Raw genomic sequence first — 22,516 nt, 5'->3', positions numbered from 1 at the left:
ATCCCAGTGGTTTGAGAAGCCAAGATGGGAGGATCGTTTGAGGCTAGAAGTTTGAGACCAGGCCAACAACATAGTGATACCCCATCTCTACAAAAAAAAAAAAATTAATTATCCAGGTGTAGCGGGGTGTACCTGTAGTTCTAGATTCTTGGGAGGCTGAGGTGGGAGGATCGCCTAAGTCCAGGAGTTTGAATGAGCTATGATCATACCACTGCACTCTAGCCTGGGTGACAGAGCAAGACCCAGTCTTCAAAAAAAACACAAAATTTTAAAAAGAAACAGTGGTGTGTATACGCACACGCATATACACACAGGAATATTATTCAACCTTAAAAAGGAAGTAGATCCTGCCATTTGCTACAAAACAAACCTAGCGGATATTATGCTAAGTGAAAAAAGACAGACACAGAAAGAAAAACATCACAGGCTCTGACTTATACATGGAATATTTAAAAAGAAAAGAGCTCAAATACACAGTTAGAGCACAAAACTGTAGCTACCATGGATGGGCAGGGGGCAGGAGGGGAAACAAAGAGATGTAGATCAAAGGATACAAAATACCAGATATGTAGGGTGAACAAGTTAGAGATAATATACAACATGAGGACTAAAGTTAATCAAATTGTATTATATTAGAGATTTTAGTTAAATAACTAAATTTTAGTTGCTCTTGTCATGAAAAAGTAATTATGTGAGATGAGATATGTGAATCAGCTTCACTATACTACCCATCTTACCATCTATCTATCTATCTATCTATCTATCTATCTATCTATATATCTCATAACATTATGTTGTAAACCTCAAATATACATAACACATTTTTTTAAATTTAGGTTTGAAACAACATTTTACAATGGAAAATAGATGAAGCAATTAAGGACCTCTAAAGAATTCAGTTCAGATATTATGCCTTTAAAATATAAATTGAATTAAATTATATCATTACTTGAGAAATGTGTACATTTCAATGAACATATTATTTAAAAATTGACCTAATTTACTAATAAAAGAACAAGAGGCTTTTCATCTCTCCTTTTCCAAAGAGGTTTTTTAAAAAATAATTCTCAGTTTCGTGACTCAGTACTATAATACAGTTTTACAGTTTTACATTTCCTGCTTTATCTGTTGAAGCAAGATAACTCAGTAGCTATTGTCCAGGTAGATTTTCATTTCACCCAGACCATGGTTTTATACAAAGTAAATTTTCTAACTTCAGAGAACAACCACTCCTAATCAGAAACTCTTTAGGCAACGCCAAGAAAAATATCCAATGAAAGAAATTCTGTTTAAGTACAGTATGAACAACTCCTTACTAAATAGCTTTTCCCCCAACTCCAGGGCATAAAGTATGTTCCATACATATCTTTATATCACTATATATTTTGAAATTTAAAACATATAAAACGATATAGTCCTAAATTCGTTGCTATTTTACTTTTCATTTGTTCAAATGTTTCACAACTTATGTCTGTGGTACTACAAGCCCCTTCAAAAGACTTAAATTGTATTAAAATACTACTTTCAATTTAAAGAGCAAAATATCTGAAAAATTAAGGTCACAATGTTAGAGAGTCTAATGGAGTATGGATTTCTGCTTGAAGTACTTCAACCAGAAACCTCAGCAATCTTAAATCTGTCTCTCCTGGATATAATAAGTTTTAAAGCTTTGAATGAATTTTCAGACTATGTTTCACATCTCTCATAACTTCAGAAGAAGATGCAGCAGAGAAGCAAAGAGAACAGTCTCTATAATAATGGAATTTTTATGCAGTACCAATAAGTTACAGAGCCTTTAAAACAAAAGATGAATAGGATCATTTTTAAAGGAGGAAAAATAAGCGTTAGAAGGTTTCTTTGTAAGAATTTGCTCATAGGTACAAAGTACTTTTCAAAAGATCAAGAAATAGTAGGTTCTTTGATTCAGGATGTCATAAATGTTACAGAATCACGATTAAATCAACTATTAGTTTCAAAATATAAGGGTTTTATTTCAATATTTCTACGATAAATGTGGCTAGTTCCACATGTCATTACGAAACCTAAGTCAATTTTCAGATAGGGCACTGACCAGGAAATACTGACAGACAAAAATCACATGGAACATGTACAAATCTGAAATAGGGAAACAACACAAAATACATTTCAAAAAAATTGCTTTTAAAATGTTTGTCATCTAAAACAGTGGTTCTCAACGGAAGTGATTTTGCCTCCCAGGGGATGGCTGGCAATGTCTGGGGACATTTTTAGTTGTCACAACTAGAGGAGTGCTACTGGTATCTAGAGGGTAAGAAACCAATGATGCTGCAAAACATCCAAAATGCATACGGCTGCACCACAAGAAAGAATTACCCACTCCAAAATGTCAATAGGGCCAACACTGAGAAATACTGACCTAAAAGAATACCAAGCACATGATCAAATATGCTTGAATGATGCAAAAATACTTGCTGAATGAATTAATGAATTTTAATAAATGAAAAGATTTAGTTTGCACTTTTTTTTTTAAGACACTCTGTCATCCAGGCTGGAGTGCAGTGGCACGATCTCGGCTGCAACCTCTGCCTCCCCAGGCTCAAGAGATCCTCCCAACTTAGTCTCCTGAGTAGCTGGGACTACAGGTACACACCACCACACCCAGCTAATTTTTGTATTTTTTGTAGAAACGGGGTTTCGCCATGTTGCCCAGGCTGGTCTTGAACTCCTGGGCTCAAGCAATCCACATGCCTCAGCCTCCCAAAGTGCTGGAACTACAGACACGAGCCACTGCGCCCGGCCTGGTTTTCACTTTTTATAGCTTCTTATTATCTCCATCAATTTGATGCCACCCAATGCAGACTGTTTTGTTCTCCAAATATTTATCTACTCATTCATGAGATTCCCCTAGGGTGACAAATATGACCAAAGAGATGAAAAATCACATGTCCATTAAGGATCTTGCCCTATGATATGGTTTTCCAAGGAATCTAAAAGAGGGACACATATTCACCATTTAATTGTCACTCAAATCAGCAGGTGAAAACATTTCAAATGTCTTCGGTGATTAAGAGCTCAAAAATATATTTTTAACTATGGGAATTAAAACACTATTATTTTATTTGGCCACATTTGTTGATAAACCAAGGTATTTCAAATTTACAAGTCAAAACCAAATAAGTAAAATTTAAATACTCTTTAGAAAATACTCATTGTGGTTCTGTAATTTGCAACAACATGGATGGAACTGGAGATTATGATGTTAAGTGAAATAAACCAGGCACAGAAAGACAAACATCACATGTTCTCATTTATCTGTGGTATCTAAAAATCAAAACAACTGAACTCACAGACGTAGAAAATAGAAGGATGGCTACCAGAGGGTAGGAAGGGTTGTTGGTGGTAGGGGAAGATGGCAATAGTTAATGGGTACATTAAAAAAATGGAAAGAATGAATAAGACCTACTATTTGATAGCACAACAGGGTGACTATAGTCAATAATAACTTAATTGTACATTTTAAAATAACTAAAAGTATAATTAGATTATCTGTAATACAAAGGATAAATACGTAAGGGGATAGATACCCCATTCTCCATGATGTGAGTATTACACATTGCATGCATGTATCAAAATATCTCATGGACCCCATAAATATATACCTACTATGTACTCACAAAAATTAAAAATATAAAAGAAAACACTCGTGTGAAAAATGCAACTAGAAAAGGTTAAAATGCCCACGTGATTTTTTAAATAGTAATTCACAATTGCCAGTTCAAAATAATACTAAATGATTTTTTTCCATTTTTTTATTATACTTTAAGTTCTGGGATACATGTGCAGAATGTGCAGGTTTGTTACATAGGTATACATGTGCCATGGTGGTTTGCTGCACCCATCAACCCATCAACTACATTAGGTATTTCTCCTAATGCTATCCCTCCCATAGCCCCCCATCCCCCGACAGGCGCCAGTGTGTGATGTTCCCCTTCCTGTGTCCATGTGTTCTCATTGTTCAACTCCCACTTATAAGACTCTGGCATTCCCAATTTAATCTAATATGAAAACTATCCCAAGTGGAAATTATATATATATATATATATATAAAATACATGTATATATATTCCATATTTACATGTATCGTTAACTGTCATGTAGCTACAGATTGATTTTATTAACAAATACTTAGAAGAATAATGATTGTTTCTCAAAAGAAAATTATGAGTAAATTTTATTTTTTCTTTATAGCTTTTTAAATTTTTCAATTGTTTTACTATCTACATAATAATTTTGTAAGGAAAGTGAACTATATATTCAAAGAAATAGAGCCTTGGATAACTGACATATACTCATTGTTTTCTATAGAACCATATATTATTCCAGGGTTAAAATTTAAGAACAATAGTTAATCATAAAGATATGAAATTCCCAAACTATTTCCCTTTAAAGAACCTACCACTTATGCATGGGGGAAAACAATATAACTAAAAGAGACTTATTTTTAAAATGCTTCTAGCCAAAATCATAATGTTAAATAAATTACAAATACTAAGTCAATTATAAATGTTTACACATTATTCTGCTACTATACTTTGTTTTAGTTGTCCTTAGAGACAAATGTTTCTATGAGAAATAAGTCACTCCCTCTTATATTTAAATATTGCCCTGAGATAATGTTATTCCAATAAGAAATATTCTAAAAACTGCATCAGCTAAAACCATGACATGGTCCCGCTTACAGTCATAGATTGAAGAGCAATCCAAAAGCTTTTCAAATGTTTATTCAGAGAGAAGTGAAGGGCACAACTTCTCAAAGGGAAATGTTTTTTAATAAAAACTTACAAATAGGAAGCTGTCTACCAGAAGTGCAAGTCCAAATGAACCAATGAATAAGGAAATTCTTTGTGGGATTATTCCAACCTCATCTGAAGCCACATGCACTTGGAAAACCCAGAACAATCAAAATAAATCCATTACCTAGACATGCTTTCAAATCTATTTCTTTCTACTGGGAATCAACAACCAGTGAGGGTGTTGATTTGTTCTTTTCATCCTTTTTTACAGCTAAATGAGCATGCAAACCTTTAAAAGAGAGGCAAAAATAGAAATGACAGCACCATTTATGAATCTAAAATAATCTCTGTGAAACAGTGTCACTAAATTGGGCAAAACGAAATATAAATATTCCAATCAAGTAGTATCCCTTTGAAGGAAAATACAAATTTAGGATTACTAATGTTACAAAGTATTTATATGCATATCAGTCTCCTAAGCGTTTGTTTAAAGATTACTAAATACTCTTTAAGGGCAATCTAGCCACCAACAATTACCTTATAAATTAGTTTAAGAAATTTATATTAAGAGCTTACCATGTGCAAGGGATTGTATTAGGCACAGTGAAAGAAGCAGACTCATCCTTCACAGGCTTTGGTCTCAAGAAACATAAAGGTCTAGTTAGGAAGGTAAGACATGCCTAGAAATAACTTCAAAACAAGAAGAAAGATGAATGACCAACACAATCTTGAGCAAAAAGAACAAAGCTAGAGGGATCACACCTCCTAATTTCAAAATACAGTCATGTGTTGCTTAACAATGGGAATACATTTGAGAAATGTGTCATTGGGTAATTTATCACTGTGCAAACATCATAGAGTGCGCTTACACAAACCTAGATGGACCAACCTACTACACACACAGGCTATGTGGTGTAGCCTCTTGTTCCTAGGCTACAAACCTGTATAGCATTTTACCATATTAAATACTGTAGGCAATTGTAACACAATGGTATTTGTGTATCTAAACACAGAAAAGGTATAGTAAAAACACAAATAAAATATTTTTTAAATGATATACATGTATAGGGCGCTTACCACGAATGCAGCTTGCAGGACAGGAAGATACTCTGGGTACAACAGTGAGTCAGTAGTGAGTGAATGTGAAGGCACAGGTCATTATTGCATACTACTGTACACTTTACAAATACTTGTACACTTAGGCTACACTAAATTTATTTTTAAAACTTTTTCTTTCTTCAATAATAAACTAACTCTAGCTTACTGTAACTTTTTATTGATATACGATAATTGCACATATTTATGAGGTACCTGTGAGATTTTGATACATTCACACAATGTGTAATGATCAAATCAGGGTAATTAGGCTATCCATTACCTCAAACATTTATCATTTCTTTATGATGGAAACATTCCAAATTTTGTCTTCTAGCTATTTTGAAATATAAAATAAATTACTGTTAACTATAGTCACCCTTCTGTGCTATCAAACACTAGAACTTATTCCTTCTATCTAACTATATTTTTGTACTCACTAACCAACCTCTCTTCATCCCCCGCTACCCTACCCTTCTCAGCTCCTTAGAACCATCAGTCTACTCTCTACTTCCATGGCATTAACTTGTTTATCCCCCACATGAGTGAAATCATGCAATATTTGTCTTTCTGTGCCTGGCTTATTTAAGATAACGACCTCCAGTTCCACCCAAGTTGCTGCAAATGACAGGATTTCATCATCATTTATGGCTGAATAATATTCCGCTATGTATATTTACCACATTTTCTTTATCCATTCATCCACTGATGGGCACTTAGGTTGATTCCATATCTTGGCTACTGTAAATACTGCTGCAATAAACACAGGAATGCAGGTATCTCTTTTCTTTTTTTTTGGATATATATCCAGCAGTGGGATTGCTGGATCATATGGTAGACTATTTTTAGTTTTCTGAGGAACCTCCATACTGCTTCCATAATGGATGTACTAATTTAAATTCCTACCAACAGTGCACTGGCTTCTCCCTTTCTCCACATCCTCACTAGCATCTGTTACTTTTCCTTTTGGAGAATAGCCATTTTAACTGGGGCAAAATATTACATTGTGGTTTTGATTTGCATTTCCCTTATGATTAGCGATAAGAATTTTTTCATATAGAGTTGGCCATTTGTATGTCTTCTTTTTTGTTGTTGTTTGTTTGTTTCTGTTGAGACGGAGTTTCATTCTTGTTGCCCAGGCTGGAGTGCAATGGTGCAATCTCGTCTCACTGCAACCTCCGCCTCCCGGGTTCAAGTGATTCTCCTGCCTCAGCCTCCCTAGTAGCTGGGATTACAGGCACACGCCACCACGCCTGGCTAATTTTGTATTTTTCTTAGAGATGAGGTTTCACCATGTTGGCCAGGCTGGTCTCGAACTCCTGACCTCAGGTGATCTGCCCGTCTCAGCCTCCCAAAGTGATGGGATTACAGGCGTGAGCCACTGCACCTAGGCCTGTATGTCTTCTTCTGAGAAGTTATTGAGGTCATTTGCTCATTTTTAAAATCAGATTATTCATTATTTTGCTATTGAATTGTTTGAGTTCCTTATCTACTCTGGTTATGAATTCCTTGTGGATGGAGAGTTTGTAAATATTTTCTTCCATTCTGTAGGTTGTTGCTTCACTCTGTTAATTGTTTCCTTTGCTGTGCAAAAGCTTTTTAACTTAATGTAATCCCATTTGTCTATTTTCGCTTTTGTTGCCTGTGCTTTTGGGGTCTTATCCAAAAAAATTTTTGCCCAGACCCACATATACACCATGGAAAACTATGCAGCCATAAAAAAAGATGAGTTCATGTCCTTTGTAGGGACATGGATGAAGCTGGAAACCATCATTCTGAGCAAACTATCATAAGGACAGAAAACCAAACACCACATGTTCTCACTCATACGTGGGAATTGAACAATGAGAACACTTGGACACCGGATGGGGAACATCACACACCGGGGCCTGTCATGGGGTGGAGGGAGTGGGGAGGGATAGCATTAGGAGATATACCTAATGTGAATGACGAGTTAATGGATGCAGCACACCAACATGGCACGTGTATACATATGTAACAAACCCGCACGTTGTGCACATGTACCCTAGAACTTAAATTTAAAAAAAAAATCTTTGCCCAGACCAATGTCCTCAAGTATTTCCCCAATGTTTTCCTCTAGCAGTTTCATAGTTTCAAGTCTTACATTTAAACCTTTAATGCATTTATTTTGTTTTTATATATGGTGAGAGATAGGGATCTAGTTTCATTCTTCTGCATATGGATATACAGTTTCCCCAGTATCATGTATTAAGAGGCTGTCCTTTCCACAATGTATGTTTCTGGAGCCTTTGTTGAAAATAAATTGGCTGTAAACGTATGGATTTATTTCTGAGTTCTCTATTCTGTTCCATTGGTCTATGTGTCCATTTTTATGCCAGTACCATGCTGTTCTGGTTACTATGGCTTTGTAATATATATTGAAGTCAAAAAGTGTGATGCCCTCAACTGTGTTATTTTTGCTCACAATTCTTTTGACTATTCAGAGTCATTTGTGGGTCCATACAAATTTTAGAATTTTTTTTCTATTCTGTAAAGAATGTCATTGGTATTTTGAGAGGGATTGCACTGAATCTGTAGATCACTTTGGGCAGTACGAACACTTCAACAATATTAATTCTCCCAATACATGATCATGGGACATCTTTCCATTTGTTTGTGTCCTCTTTGATTTCTTTCTTCATATTTTATCATTTTCATTATAAAAAATGGTTAAATTTTTTCCTAGGTGTTTTATTTTTTGGTTAAATTTATTCCTAGGTGTTTTATATTCTTGTAGCTATTGTAAATGGGATTACTTTCTTAATTTCTCAGATTGTTCACTATTGGTATATAAAAATACTACTGATTTTTGCATGCTGGTTTTGTATAAAGGACATCCAAATTGGAAAGGAGAAAGTCAATTTATCCTTTTTCACAAATGACATGATCTTATATTTAGGAAAACCTAAAGACTCCACCAAAAAACTGTTAGAACTGATAAACAAATTATTAGCTGTGGTTTGGTCATATACAGTCTTTATTGATTTATACTCAGTTTGTTCAGAGTTTTTATCATGAAGGGATGTTAAATTTTATTGAATACTTTTTCAGTATCTATTGAAATGACCATATAATTTTTATTCCTGATTCTGTTAATCAGATGTGTCATATTTATTAATTTACATATGATGAACCATCCTTGCATCCCTGGTGTAAATCACATTTGATTGTGCTAAATGATCTTTTCAGTGTGTTGTTGAATTTCATTTGCTAGTGTTTCATTGAAGATTTCTGCATCTATGTTCATTGGGGATATTGGCCTATAGTTTTCTGTTTTTTGTGTTTTTTTTTCTTTTTTGTTATGGCTTTGCCTGGTTTTGGTGTGAGAGTGATGCTAACCTTGTAGAACGAGTTTGGAGTATTCCCTCCTCAATTTTCTGAAATAGTTTGAATACAAATGGTACTAGCTTTCCTTTACACATTTGTTAGAATTCAGTAGTGAAGACATTGGGTCCTGAGCTTTGTTGGGGAACTTCTGATTGCTGCTTCAATCTCATAACTCACTATTAGTCTGTTCAGGTTTCCTATTTCCTCATGGTTCAATTCTGATAGGTTATGTATACAGGAATTTATTCATTTCTTCTAAGTTTTTCAATTTGTTGGCATATAGTTGTTCATGAGATTCTATAATGATCCTTTGTATTTCTGTGGTTATCGGTTGTAATGTTTTCATCTCTGATTTTATTTATTTGGGTCTTCTCTCTTTTTTCTTAGTCTAGCCAAAGGTTTGTTGATTTTCATATTTTGAAAAAACCAACTTTCAAATTCATTGATTTTTTAAGTCAGCTTATCTTTACTTAAAACAAAAGTCAGTGTTTCTGTAACGTTTTCAAATAGATGTCAAATATTAACTTTGTACTTTGTATTTCCATAATTACAAATATCACTCTGAACAAATCATGGCTCTCAGTGATATATCGGCATCTTCTGCAAAAGTTTTATATAACTATATAATTAATGAAGGAACAAACAATTATTGTAACAATTTTGAAGAAATATTATTTTATGATAGTAATAATTCTTCTAACAAAAATTAGAAGTTTTTGTTTGAAGAGTTTTTGTTTGTAGAGTTTTTGTTTGAAACTCTACATAATACACAATAAGGTCCCAGAATATGTAATTAATAGCAATAGTTTCAGGGTGATCTTTTGTAATTTTTTTTTGTCTCAAATTCATTCATTTCTGCTCTGATCTTTATTATTTCTTTCCTTCTACTAATATATTGGCCAGGCTGGTCTCAAACTCCTGACCTTGTGATCCACCCGCCTTGGCCTCCCAAAGTGCTAGGATTACAGGCATGAGCCACCACACTCAATCAGGATTTTCTTTTCTATTGCACTGTCAGGCTGCAAATTTTCTGAACTTTCATGCTTTGCTTCTCTTATAAAACTGAATATCTTTAACAGCACCCAAGTCACCTAAGTGCTTTGCTGCTTAGAAATCTCTTCTACCAGATACTCTAAATCATCTCTCTCAGGTTCAAAGTTCCACAAATCTCTAGGGTAGGTGAAAAATGCCACTGGTCTCTTTTCTAAAACATAACAAGAGGCATCTTTGCTCCAGTTCCCAGCAAGTTCCTCATTTCCATCTGAGACCACCTCAGCCTGGACTTTGTTGTCCATATCACTTTCAACATTTTGGGCAAAGCATTTTGGGCAAAATTTCTCTAGGAAATTCCAAACTTTCCCACATTTCCTGTCTTCTTCTGAGCCCTCCAAACTGTTCCAATCCCTGCCTATTACCCAGTTCCAAAGTCACTTCCACATTTTCGGGTATCTATGGCAGCAACACAATCTACTGGTACCAACTTACAGTGTAAGTGTTCACACTGCTGATAAAGACATACCCAAGACTGGAAGAAAAAGAGGTTTAATGGACTCACAGCTCCATATGGCTATGGAGGCCTCACCATCATGACAGAAGGCAAGGAAGAGCAAGTCATATTTTACATGGATGGCAGCAGGCAAAACGACTCCCTGAAATTATTGAAGTCAGTTATTCTGAATTATTTTTTTCTTTTTTTTTGGAGACAGAGTCTTGTTCTACTACCCAGGCTGGTGTGTAGTGGCACAATCTTGGCTCACTGCAACCTTTGCCTCCTGGGTTCAAGTGATTCTCCTGCCTCGGCCTCCTGAGTAGCTGGAACTATAGGTGCCTACCACCACAACTGGCTAATTTTTGTACTTTTAGTAGAGACTGGGTTTTACCATGTTGGCCAAGCTGGTCTCGAACTCCTGACCTCAAGCAATCTGCCCACCTCAGACTCCCAAAGTGCTAGGATTACAGGCATGAGCCACCATGCCTGGCCTTATTCTGAATTCTTTATCAGACATTTCATAGATCTTCAATGCTTCTGGGTCCACTGCTAGAGCTTTGTTAGTATCTTTTGGTGGTATTATATTTCCCTGAGTTTTCACAATCCTTGTGTCTTTTTGTTGATGCCTGCACATTTAAGGAGAGAGCTACTTCTTCTAGTTTTTGCAGGTGTTCTTTGGTGGTGTTAGACCTTTACTTCTTCGTATCGGAACTTAAATGCTGGCTTGTCATTGCTTCCCATTCTGCGCAGAACTTGTAGTGAGCATCAGAACTAAAACTACCCCAGAACTATATTGCTGTCCTGTTATTGCTTCCTAATCTAGGAAAAACATAAATGGGCACCAGAACCTAATCCCAGCCTTTTAGTTATTTCTAGGTCAGGGGAAGGCTTGATTCAAATGCCTAGGCTTTGTGGAAAATGCAGCTAGGTATTCCAGCCTTTCCATGAACTGTGCCCCTTGCAGCACTATGGCACTAGCCTGTCTCTTCAACATGGTGTCCCTGCTGATTGGAGAGCTAAAGAGCCACCAAGATCTGCACACCAGTCACTGTTCTCAGTGCCCCTGTGTGCCCCCAATTCACCCCCAGATGGTACAACCCTCCTGGTATTCCCCATGGTTCCTATGGAGTGCATCTGGAGTAGGCTTCTCACAAAGATTCCAGACCAGTGGCAAGAATGAATGTCCACCTCCAATTCCCTCCTATCACCTATAAGCCATAGGTCTAGAAAAATTCTCTGTGAGTGGCATTATGCCAGCTTGGGGAAGGAAGTGGCACAGACTGAAATGACCTTTTCTCTTACCAGTCATGGCTTATCTCGATCCTGTGAGTCTATGGGGTTTCTCAGCTTCTCCTCCAAGTTCTGGTATGTTCAGGGTGGTATTCTTGTTTTTAAATCATTTCTAGTTGTATTTTTGTAGGGAGAGTGATGCCAGAGGATCTTCTATTCTGCTGTTTTGCTGACATCACCTTGCTTTCTGTAACTTTTCTACTTTATAAACTTTTTACATTTTTTTAACTTTTTGCTTCTTTTTAATAACACATAGCTTAAAACACAAATACAGGTTCAGCTTTACAAAAATATTTTATCTCTTTATATCCTTATTCTATAAGCTTTTTTCTATTTTTAAGTTCTCTTACTCATTTATTTTTTTACTTTTTAAACTTTCTTGTTAAAAACTAAGACACATACACATACATTAGTCTAGGTCTACACAGGATAAGGATCATCAATATCACTGTCTTCCTCCTCCACATTTTGTTCCTCTGGAAGGTCTTCAGGGGCAATAACAAGCACGGAGCTGTCATCTCCTATGATAAAAATGCCTTCTTCTGGATACCTTCTAAAGGACCTGCCTGAGGCTGCTTAACAGTTAACTTTTTTTAATAAGTGGAAAGAGGAGACTCTAAAATAACAAAGAGTAAAATATACGCTGGGTGATGGCTCATGTCTATAATCCCAACACTTTGGGAGGCCAAGGCAGAAGGATTGCTTGAGCCCAGTAGTTCAGGAGCTGCCTGGGCCATACAGTGAGACCTTGTCTCCACATAAAAAAAAAAAAATTTAAATTAGCCAGTCATGTGGCACACACCTGTAGTCCCAGATACTCAGGAAGCTGAGGCAGGAGGATCACTTGAATCCAGGAGTTCAAGGCTGCAGAGTAAGCTATGCTGAAGCCACTGTACTCTAGCATGGGTAACAGTGGGAGACTCTGTCTCCAAAAAAAAAAAATATATATATATATATATATATATATGGTACTTGTATATATATCATATATATATCAGTAAATATATAAACCAGTAACATAATTGCTTATTATTATCTAGCATTATGTACTTTACATAAGTATATGTCCTACACTTTTATACAACTGGAAGTACAGTAGGTTTGGTTACAATAGCATCACCAAAAACACCTGAATGATGTGTTGCCTTACAATGTTACAACACCTACAATGTTGCTAGGCAACAGGAATTCTTTAGCTCCATTATAATCATATGGGACCACCACTGTATACGTGATCCATCACTGACCAAAATGTTGTTATACGCTATATGACTGTATATTTTAAGGCTATCAAAATCAAAACAGCATGGTACTAGCATAGAAATAGACACACTGACCAATGGAACATGACAGAAATCCCAGAAGCCCACACATTAATAGTCAACTGATTTTTTTTTTTTACAAAGGTGCCAAGAACACACAATGGGAAATGGACACCCTCTTTAATAAATGGTGCTGGAAAAAACGAACATCCACATGCAGAAGAATGAAATTGCATCTTTATCTCATACCACATATAAAAATCAACTCCAAATGGATTAAAGACTTAAATATAAGACCCGAAACTATAAAACTACTAGAAGAAAACACAGAGGTTAAGCTCCATGACATTAGACTAGGCAATGATTTTTTGGATATGACCCCAAAGGCACAGACAAAAACAGACAAGTGGGATGGCATCCACCTAAAAAGCTTCTGCAGAGCAAAGGAAACAGGTTAACAAGGTGAAGGGACAACTCACAGAGTAGGAGAAAATATTTACAAACCATATTTCTGATAAGGGATTAATATTCAAAATATGTAAGGAACTCAAACAACTCAATAGCAAGAAAACAAATAACCTGATCAAAAAATGAGTGAATTGGCCGGGTGTGGTGGCTCACGCCTGTAATCCCAGCACTTTGGGAGGGCAAGGCAGGTGGACCACGAGGTCAGGAGATCAAGACCATCCTGGCTAACACAGTGAAACCCCGTCTCCATTAAAAATACAAAAAATTAGCCAAGCATGGTGGCATGCACCTGTAGTCCCAGCTACTGGGGAGGCTGAGGCAGGAGAATCGCTTGAATCCGGGAGGTGGAGGGTACAGTGATACCAGATCACGCCACTGCACTCCAGCCTGGGCAACAGAGTGAGACTCCATCTCAAAAAAAAAAAAAAAAAAAAAAAGAGTGAATGACCTGAACAGACATTTCTACAAAGACATACAAACAGCCAGCTAGTTCATGAAAACAATGTTCAATATCACTAATCATCAGATAAACGCAAATTAAAACTACTATGAGATGATATCACCTCATACCTGTTAGAATGGCTGTTATCAAAAAGATGAAAGATAAGTGTTAGTGAGGATGCAGAGAAAGGGAATACTTGTACATTGTTGGTGGGGATGTAAATTAGTACAGCTATTATGAAAAACGGTATGGAGGTTCCTCAAAAAAACTAAAAACATCACTACTATATGATTCAGCAATCCCACTGCTGGGTACATACCCAGAGGAACCAAAATCAATATGTCAGAAGGAGTTCTGCACTCCCATGTTCACTGCAACACTACTCACAATAGCCAAGATGTGGAAACAACCTTGGTGCCCATCAACAGATGAATGGATAAAAAATGTGATATATATACACAATGGAATACTATTCAGCCTTTTTTAGAAGGAAATCCTGTCATTTGCAACAATGTAGATAAGCCTGGGGGACATTATGTTAAGTGAAATGAGCCAAGCACAGAAAGACAGAGGACCTCTCTCCCACAGGGCTGTAGGGGATCTTTTTTCTCTTCAGCCAGGGTTGGAGGCCAAGATGGCCCTTGAGAATCATCATCATGACTGCTGAGAGCTGGGCAGCCTTGTTTACCTCCCTTGGGCATTTGAAAAAAAAAAGACAAATACCACACCATCTTACTTGTATGCAGAATCTAAAAGAGTCAAACTCATAGAAGTAGAGTGTAGAATGACGATTACCAGAGGCTGGGGGGAATAGGAGGGAAGGAATGGAAAGCTGCTGGTCAAAGGCTAGACAAGAGGAATGTTTTGAGATCTATGGCACAGTAGGGTGACTATAGTCAGTAATAGCATATTGCACGTTTAAAAATAATTAAGAAACTGGCTGGGCACTGTGGCTCCCACCTGTAATCCTAGCACACTAGGAGGATGAGGTGAGCGGATTGCCTGAGCCCAGGAGTTCAAGACCAGCCCTGGGCAACATGGCAAAACCCTCATCTCTACTAAAAACACAAAAAGTAGCTGGGTGTGGTGGTGAGCGCCTGTAATCCCAGTTACTCGAGAGGCTGAGGTGAGAGAATCGCTTGAATCGGGGAGGCAGAGGTTGCAGGGAGCTGAGATTGAGCCATTGCACTCCAGCCTGGGTGACAGAGCAAGACTCCATCTTAAAATAAAATAAAAATAAAGAAAGTAAATTTTAATTATCTTACCACAAAAAAAAGTGAGGTGATGGATATGTTAATTAGCTTGATTTAATCACTCCATGCTGTGCGCATACATCAAAACATCACATTCTACTCCATAAATGTATACAATTATGACGTCAATTAAAAATAATAAGTTTTTTAAAAACATGAAGGGAAAAGTACCTAAAGAACAGTAAAAATAAAAATGCCATAAGACGTCAGAAGAAAAAGAAGTAACTTCCAGCTGGTGTGATCAAAGAAGACACCAAGATCAAATGTTAACATCTGAAATGGTCCTGGATTTGGGCAGTCTAAGAAGGAGGTGAACAGATTGTAAGGCAAGAGAAGCAATGCAAGTGAAGGTGGGCACATAAGAAAGCACCCATGATCATCCAGAAGTTCCGCTGGCCAAGAGAGTACCTCAGAAATAGGAGTAAAGTTGAAGTAGAATATTGAGACTAGGGCCAGTTGGGGAGGGCCTGACCATGAGGCTAAGAAGTCTGGATTTTATTGGGTAATTGGGGAGCTGGTAAAGATTTCTGAGCAGAAAAAAGCATCATCAAAGTTGTGCTTTAGAAAGATCAATCTAGCAGTAATTGAAGTAACTGAACATCAATCAAATGCAGATGATATAGCACAGTGAGTATAATGTAAGCCTGTAGGAATTCAGGAATTCATTTATAAAAATGTAATTTATATGCATCTTTTCAGTAACACAGCTCTATAAACTGTCTTGCTCATAGACTAGTACCTAATTATATAAGCATCTAAAAAGGTCATAAGTACTATAAAATGATATCACAAAACCTCCTGCCTCTGCCTGGAAATCCTTCCACCCCCTTTCCCTTCCAGTAAACTCCTTATCCTGTAGACTTCAGTTTAAATGTCACTTCTTCAGAAAGGCCTTTTTTAAATCACTTATCCAAATTGGGTCCCCTTGTTTTTCTCTTTCAAAGGAACTTGTACACTTTCTTCATGGCACTTATCACAATTTATAAGTATATATTTTGGTCACTAATTAATTAAAGTCTATTTCCCCCACTAGACTGTGAGGGGAAAGACTGTATTCTTGCTCATCATTATATTCTCCAGAGCCTAAAATGATGTAACACATAATAGGCACCTAACAAATATTTGTTCTATGAAGAATGAATGAAGAAGAGAAGAACAGATTTTAGGGTCACCATAGTAATGCCCCTCTTTGCTAGATGCACTTACTATTGACTAAGATGCTTTCTTTCAAAGAGAAAATTAAAAGAAATCTTAAACCAGGCATGGTGGCTCATGCCTGTAATCCCAACACTTTGGGAGGCCAAACCAGGAGGATCACTTGAGCCCAGGGGTTCAAGACCAGCCTGGGCAACATAGTGAGACTTCATCTCTACAAAAAATAAAAAAATTAGCTGGCCATCATGGTGCATGCCTGTGGTCCCAGCTACTTGGGAGGCTGAGGTAGGAGGATCACTGGAGCCTGGGAGGTCAAGGCTGCAGTGAGCCTTGATTGTGCCACTGCACTCCACCCTAGGCAAGAGAGGGGGACCCTGTCAAGAAGAGAAAAGAGGGGAGGGGAGGGGAGGGGAGGGGAGGAGAGGAGAGGAGAGGAGAGGAGAGGAGAGGAGAGGAGAGGAGAGGAGAGGGAGGAGGAGAAAAGAAAGAGGGAGGGAAGGAGGGAGGGAGGAAAGAAGGATGGAAGGAAGGAAGGAAAAAAGGAAGTCAGGAAGTCTTAAATTTCAACCTAAAGCTGAATTCTTATGTGCCAAAATCAGAATAAAAATCTGTACTTACACAAGGAAAACCTTAAAGCAAATATTCAAGTCAAAATATACATTCCTATCTCTCATATTTTTACAGAAATAATTCCTAGTGCAACTACTAAGTGAACTAGAATAAGGAACGGAACCTGGGCACAAGAAAGCATTATAAGTCAGATGTAAAGAAGGCAATTATAGACTTGTAACTCCTTTATTCATGTATATCATGTTAGAACCTCAAAAAGGAACTTCAGCATTCAATGAAAGATTTTTACTTTAACCTATATCATCACTGGAGTAGAAAAACACCCTCAAAAATGATGACCAAGTTTTTTAAAAAAACAAGTAATTCACTTCCAAATAATAAATACTTGGTTTTCAATCACATGCTGTTTATACCTATGTACTTACTTCATGCCACAAACTTGGTGCAAGGCTTTCTTCATATAATAATAAACATGGACGATTAGCAATGTAATGAACCTTAACTCACAGAAGTCTAGAGAAGTCCAAAGGAGTTCAACATGAGGCATTTGGGACCTTATCTCAAGATGCAGCCCTTCACAAAAATTTAACTTAGAAAAATCACTCAATTCACTAGGACACATGAAGCCCTAACCAACTGCCAATAAGGAACTAGAGAAGTTGGTTTAAAATTAGAAATGTTGAGCTAACTCGGTACAATGGATTACCTGCAACAAAAGGAAAAATAAGATTTCCATCATTCATTTGTTTGCAGGGAGCTGTTTAACTATTGCAAATCAGATGCACTACATAAACTTAAAATGAAAAGGAAAAAAGACCAGCATAAATTTGTTCAAAGAGATATAGTCAGTTTCACTATAAGGAAATACCTACATTCCTAAAAATCACTACACTATGCAAAAATGGCACAAACAAGGACTTACGGGGGAAATGTAGCTAGGGACACAAAACTCCAAATCTTTGTCAGTGATACACACACACACACACACACACACACACAAGAAACCTAATAAAAAATCATAGCATTTTTGTACATGTTAAATGGTTAGGAAACATAAATATATGGCACCTTACCTTGAAAAAAACCTGAAGTTTACTTATAGATATAGGCATTTGAAAGACTGTAGCTTTTGAATTAATCATGGGTGCCAGAAAGAAGGTTATCTGAAATCAGAAGGAAAGGTGTGACACCAGATGTGGGTGGGTGTGGCTCGTAACTTGTGGTGAACTGAGGTAGCTGGTAGATATTCCAGGTATGTACATGTGTCTGTTTTGTGTGTTCCTGCTGGGCTCGGTTCAACTGTGTGCTGTATTCTGTGTTCACCTGGTGTTTCTTGCTGACAAAATCATGGATAATGCAAACACGAAATTCACTTATGCTCAAATTGCTTCCTAATATATCAATGGCATTGCAGCAAATTCATGTTTTCAAAACAAGTGTTAATATAGCACAACTGACTGTGCAGGTATTCAAATTCAAACAGCTAATGCCAACTGTATACTGCAATCATTTCCCATTCCTCAAAATGTCTTGAGCCCAATGAAATCACAAGATTTTGAAGAATCACAGACTCTCTAATAGAAAACAGCCACAATTTCTAAATAGATTGGTATAATTCACATGGCCAAACCCTAGAAAATGTAGGGGTCTGCTTGCCTCCATGAAACTACAATCTTCTTCATAAAATTGCTGCCTTTAAAGCAACAAAATATAAATAGCACTGGTAAATACAGCATTTGATCAAATCTAGTTTTTGCTCAGGAATACAGGATCTTCTCCTGTCATCATGAGCATTATCACTAATACACCTTCTTACATATCCCCAACACCTTCAACAGCCATATTATGACAACCAAAACACAAAGCCAACAAAATGGCATAGCCAAGTTCACAAACCTTAGCATTTTTTCCTGCCCCTCATGCTAGTTTCTAGGTTGGTGGCATGACAATCATGTAATAAAAAGTGTTCACTAACAGACTTCATTTCATCTGGTTTTAATTAAGAAAATTTAACCTCTAGGAGAAATGTCTGAACCACTATTTTTAGCATTTATCAAGTATTATCTGTTCCACAAGCTAAGCTCAGTTTAGTACGTCATGCAAAGTAGGAGCTTCCTAAATCTTTGTTGAACAAACATTAGTTGAACCTACTTGATTTGTTTTACTATTTTACCCCATAATTTTATTCCCAGAATATTAAATTCTATTTTCAAAAGCAACATAGTCACTACTGGTTAAAATATTATTTTTGTTTGCTTTTAATTACTATAAAATTAGAAAATAATTGCTGTAATAAAAACTGAAAGAGTCCAGAGGGTATAAAATGAAAATAAGAGTCCAGAGCATCTCCATTCTCCATCTCAGAGATAATCATTTCCAATGGTTCTGTGTAACATTCTAGAAATTTTCTTTGCATATACACAGCCTAAGTATAAATCATATATTGTTGTAAATAAGCTCATACTATACCTATTCTCAGTAACTTACTCTTTTTCTAAATATTATAGCCTAACCATTTTTTCATTATCCGTATATACATTTACACCTCTTTTGTTTTAATGGCTATATAATATTCCAATATATAAGCATTCTAAATTATTTAACAAGTCCATATCAATAGTCAAGTAAATTGCTTCCAAATGGTTTCTATTATAAATGATGCCATATGCAATAACCTTTTACATATATCTTTGTATACTAGGACGAATATATTTGTAGAATACACTCTTAGCAGTAGCACTGCAGAGATAAATGTGTGAGCATTTATTATTTTGATAAATGTCAGACTGCCCTCAAGAAAGGATATGAGAGTGCATTTTACCACAGGCTATCATTAGATATTTTTGAACTTTTTCATCTTTCTCAATTTGATAAATGAAAAATAGCATCTTATTTTAATTTCTACCTCCTTAATTATAAATGAGGCTAAGTATGTTTTCAAATTTTTTTTCTGTAAAATATCTGTTCATACTGATTTTTTTCTCAACTTTTTCTTGTTGACTTATCAGTGATCCCTAAATATTAATGATGTCAATCCTTCTTCTGTCAAATATATTGCAATTCTTCTCCCCCACTTGGGTATTTGTTCATTGATTCTTATCATGGTGATTTTGTCGTGTAAAAGCTTTTAGTTTTTATGAAGTCAAATAATTAATCTTTTCTTTTATGGTCACTAGGTTGAGAATTATGCTTAGAAAGGCCTTCTCTGCCCCAAGATTATAAAATTAGCTGCCCAAGTTTTTGCCTTAAAATAATAATAAACAATTGGTAATTTTTATTGAATGCTTACTTCAGGCCGGGCACTGTTCTAAGTACCTGACACACATTATTTTATTTAATCTTCACAACAACCCTAGTAGGTTAGTAGTATCATTACCTCCAAGACACAGATGAAGATTCTATAACTACTTATGAGAATTAAATGCATCTGAGAATGCACAGCTGGTATGTGGCAGTGCCTAAATTTCAACTGAAACTAACAGATTCATCAACTACAGGCTGTATCTACCGACTCTCTCCACGAAGATAAATGGGAGTTCATACTCTTTTACAAACCTCTACCTATTCTCCCTTCCCCTCTTTATATCTGTTACATAAATCCTTTATTCAATATTAATTTTAGAGCCTTTACATTTTCTTCTGTTTTCATAGTACGCAGTTATTCAGACTTTACTTGGTCTATTTTTAAATAGATTCCATATGCCCTGTCAACCTCTTCCTATCTCTGCTTCTTCATTCCCAAGTTCTTTTTATTTAACACTTAGATGATTAATTTTACTCATGAGGCATTTTTTCAGGGACTAGGTCCTTGAATGTTTGAGAATATTGATTGTTATCTTTATGCATAAATAAGAGCTTGACCAGGTATTAAATCTGTGGGTCACACTATTCCCTGCCTACACACATTCCACCAAAACTCAAGAGACACTGTTCAACTGCCTCCTGGCTTTGGCTATTACCATCATGTCAGAAGCCAGTCTCATTTTCCCCCTTTCAGTGACTTGCTTTTTCTGTCTGGATGCTTGGCGATTCTTTTTTTTAATCTTGAAGCACAACTAACTTTACTGTTATATACTTATTTGATATTGATCAACCTGTTTCAGTTCTTTTAGAATTCTGTGTTCTTTGAATCTGCAGATTACTAATCCGTTTAATCTCTGGTGGTCTTTTCCCCATGATATATTTGAAATTATTGTCCATTCGTTCTACTCTCTATCAGGCACACCAATAACACATATGTTGGATCTTCTCTGCCTGTATTATCTACATATCATACAGAATTCCTAGTTGAAAGCCTATGGCATAAGCCTAACTTGAAATAGTTTAGATAAAAAGAATTGATCAGAAAGACAATGCAGTACCTCATATAACTTTAGGAAATGTACAAAGTGTAACTGAGCCTGAGGGATAACTGGAACCACAGACTTGAATGCCACCAGGACTGCTTATCTCAACTAGGGCTATTTTTCTTTTGTCTCTTATTTCTGCTTCAATGTGTTGGCTTGGCTGTCACTATCACAGACAGACCAATTTCTCCCACAAGGCACAGAACATGGCTGCCAACAGCTATAAAGCCTCACATCCTATGACTCTGACCACCAGAGAGGGATCGCCTTGCTTTCCTTAACTCCAATTTCTAAAAATTCTACATTCCCCTTCAATTTCTTTAAGTGAATACAGATGTATTTTTCTAGAATTTGTTTAATAAAATAATTCTTAATCTGAAATGTACGTCATTCTGCATGCTTAGAGTAAAGCAGTTAACTAGCTTTGGTTTGCTAATTTATCAGTTATTCATTTATGTTCATTTGATTCAGTTAACTGCTACATAGCTCATTGTCATTTCTCCCTTCTTCCTCTCCACTTCACTGCAGGTTAGAAATCAAAAGATACTGTCCTCTTGTCTCTCTCTCCTCTCTCTCTCTTTCTCCCTGTCTCCATTTTGAGATATTGCACTGGCTTCCTTGGGGATTTTCCAGGTTTTCCCATGGCGTGTCCCAACACTAAAACCTTACAGGATGGGATACTCATGGCCCCCACTTTCAGTGAAATCTGCACTCTGTTTACCATCTAAACAGGTGTATAACAGATTTTAGCATCCCCTTTGATTTCATCCATATTTCATTATACTCTTAGATTCTAGTCCATAGCTAGGAACTGAGCCATTTCCTAGTTTCACAGATTTTTTTTTTGTTTGCTTTTCATTCTATTTGTTGATTCTCAATTAGTTTCATGATAGGGAATATGGTTAGCATGGCTTTACTTTTCTGAATATCTTCTGCATTCTTAGAAGTAATAGTTACTATTAAAATTCTACTTTGGAAAACTTAAAATTCATTCACTCATCAAATATCCACAGGATATTAACTATG

The 22,516-nt window shown here is 36.3% G+C and overlaps 1 protein-coding gene and 1 non-coding gene across 21 annotated transcripts in view; one reads left to right on the top strand and one right to left on the bottom strand.

Annotated features, from left to right (window-relative positions):
* The window catches only part of STK33 (serine/threonine kinase 33), a 224,258-nt gene that overhangs the window by 168,343 nt on the left and 33,399 nt on the right, over positions 1-22,516 (bottom strand). For 2 of the 20 annotated variants that reach the window (XM_054524720.1, XM_054524723.1), the window contains one exon: positions 5,349-5,462. The exons of 17 other annotated variants lie outside the window; for them this stretch is intronic. The gene's annotated coding sequence lies outside the window, so the exon portion shown is untranslated. Of the gene's footprint in view, positions 1-5,348; positions 5,508-22,516 lie in introns of those variants that run through there. One more of the 20 variants, XM_054524727.2, reaches the window with a different exon arrangement.
* On the top strand, positions 14,739-14,869 carry LOC112135647 (small Cajal body-specific RNA 20). The gene has a single exon (XR_002916905.1). It is a non-coding gene; the product is annotated as a small Cajal body-specific RNA 20 (non-coding RNA).

Source organism: Pongo abelii, chromosome 9 (genome assembly GCF_028885655.2).
Source record: "Pongo abelii isolate AG06213 chromosome 9, NHGRI_mPonAbe1-v2.0_pri, whole genome shotgun sequence".
Classification (NCBI taxonomy): Eukaryota; Metazoa; Chordata; class Mammalia; order Primates; family Hominidae; genus Pongo; species Pongo abelii.
Note: the sequence above shows the minus strand (reverse complement) of the source record. Positions and strands in the feature narration are given on the sequence as shown.